Source organism: Eurypyga helias, unplaced genomic scaffold (assembly GCF_000690775.1).
Source record: "Eurypyga helias isolate BGI_N326 unplaced genomic scaffold, ASM69077v1 scaffold23885, whole genome shotgun sequence".
Taxonomy (NCBI): domain Eukaryota; kingdom Metazoa; phylum Chordata; class Aves; order Eurypygiformes; family Eurypygidae; genus Eurypyga; species Eurypyga helias.
This window is the reverse complement of record NW_010253725.1, coordinates 61,481-64,090: the sequence shown is the minus strand read 5'-3', so window position 1 is coordinate 64,090 and position 2,610 is coordinate 61,481.

The following is a 2,610-nucleotide window of genomic DNA, read 5'->3' as shown; positions in this document are numbered from 1 at the left end:
CCCTCCCCCAGAACGGGGGTGACCCTCCTTGGCTGCTGTGCCCGCTGCACCCTGGCCAGAGCCCTGCGGGCATCGCGCCGGGACGGCTGACGTTCCCGCCCCGCGACGGGGCCCCATCCCTTCAGAGCCTCCAGGGTGGAAGCAGCCATCGCCAGTCTCTGTGGGCACTGGGTGTTCCACAGTTCCCAGGGACTTTCATTTCGGGTCCTGGTTTCTGCTCCAGGACGATCTCTGCAGTCGCTGTTGGGATATTCTGGAGGTCGTTGTAGGTTACGGTGCCCGTCCCCGGCCCGGTGAGCTTGAGGGGTTGTCTCTGGTTCGTAGGACTGCGGGTGTTGAAGCACTGCTCTGCAGATTCCAACACGACATGCACACCTTGCGTTCGGGATACGTACACGGATCATCCCAACGGTTTAGAACACTGCAGGAAATGCAAACTCTGCGACAGAGGTAAGCAGGATGCTCGAGAACCAGTTTCAATGGGTATTTCGTGCCTTTTGTGGATGCGTTCTCCCCTCCCCCAGTTTTGCCCCAGTCCCGTGGTGGGTCGGTTGGAGTGTGGCGAACAGCTCACGGCTCGGGCAGGTCACAGCGGGGTCTCTGTGGGGTGCTGGAAGGGAAAAACCGGCGTGGGTCCCCGGGCACCAGTGTGAGGTTGATCTGCAGCCTCTCTCTTAACAGCTAAAGGCTCCTTGAGGTTGCAGCTTGGTGTCTGAAGTGGAATACTTGGAACTTCAGGCCTGAAAGAACTCCTGGTGGAGCTGTGCGCCAGGAGGGCTTATTTAAAAACGTCTGAGTGGGGAGTATTTTGCTTTTGCCGTGCAAGTCGCTTAGGACAGACGTGAATGTGACCCAGACGGTGTGTCTGTGAGGAGCTGGGCTCTCGTTATAGTGACAGAAAGGGTCATCCTCAGTGGCCCTGCTCGTGCTGGTGCTCTTCCCCAAGGCAAGGCTAAACGGTCACTGATAATTTTGTGTCTGTTGGCGGTACGCGTGTAAATACGGCAGCTGTGCGTGCACCTTTCTCTTAGGAGCCAACCTCATGCCAGAAGTAGAGTGCACCTCTACGGAGAACACGGCGTGTGGCTGCCTGCCGGGGTATTTCTGCGCTTACTCCGGGCCTGAAGACTGTGAACTCTGTCAGCGCTACACCGTCTGCGTTCCTGGCACAAGGGTGAAAGAAAGGGGTAAGGCAGTACGGCGTCAGTAACACCCACCGTTCTTGTGGGGAGTGCCTCTGGAGGTTGATTTTGAGGAGGCTGGCGGTCAGTTCATCCCGAAGAAATGAGGGAAGGCTCAGTGTGACTGCGCGGGGCCAGCACATCCCAGGTACAACGTAGCTGCTCCGCTGTACTGGCTGTGGTTGTCACAATACCCCTGCACAGCTGGAATCTTGTGGGATACGAGTCCTGGATGCTGAGGGAGTTGATGTGTCCAAGAATGTCTTTGCAGTTGGGGAACAAAGCAGCAGCCTGTGAGCTTTTCTCTGTAGCGAAGAGTCTCTGCATATCACTAAGCCCGTGCTGACCTAAAGCTCTCTGTAGCCGCAGGCGGAAATCCTGTTGCTTCTCCCTTGCAGGCACCAAGAACACGGACCACGTGTGTGAAGCCTGTCCTCCTGGAACCTCCTCAACAGCCAACATGTCCTACAGCTGCACGCCGTGGCCCAAGTAAGCAGTCTTGCTCTTTACGGGCATGGGACTATTCTCTTTAACTGTTCGTCTGCATTTTGCTGTCTTCCAAGCAGCAGTTTCCTGCTTCTGGTAAGGCACTGGGTGTGGAATCCTTTTTCCGTGTCCCACTTTTTCTTGGGAGCAGCTTAACTTCTCTCAATATAACCTCGTTCACACGTGGCCTTCAGCCCCTCGCCGTGAGGCCTGGAGCAACCTGGGCTAATGGGAGGTGTCCCTGCCCATGGCAGGGGGTTGGAACTGGATGATCTTTAAGGTCCCTTCCCACCCAAACCATTCTGTGATTCTGTGATTCCATGATTCACGGGAGAGACTTGGACAGCTCTGAGGGAGCTGGATCTGACCCGTGAGGAGCAGTGCAGTCTGGGTACCTGGGTTTCACCTGACACATCCCCTGGCCGTAGCTGAACAGCTGGGAATCTGTTTGCATTTACAAGCATTGAAGCCAAGGGGTAAAAATCAGCTGCTTCTTGGATTGCCCACCAAGTCGGAAAGGCCCGTGGATGCAGAGGTGTGGGGTTAGAAGCAGTACAGCCGAAAGTCTGCTGTCAGGTTCTGACAACACAGTTATTTCTTTTCTCACGTCAGTCTGGAGAACGGCCGGGCACGGGAGGAGGACGGGAATCCTTCCTGGCATTCCTCAGTGACCACAATCGTTGTTGCCATCGTTGGAACTCTGCTGGCTGTTGCTGCAGCCGGCCTTGCCTACATCTGGCAAAGGAGGAAGAGGAAAGCCTACGTGCCACGTAAGCGTGCGCAGCGTGCGTGTGAAGGGGTGGCGTTGTACGAGCCAGTGGTGTGCAGAGCGCTCTCCCCGGATGCTAACCTAAACAGCCAACTGGAGGCGAACTGCCGGGAAATTCCTACATTTCTGTGGGCCAGGGTTAAGCTGTTGTAAGGACTGTCCCTTGGGGGGGAG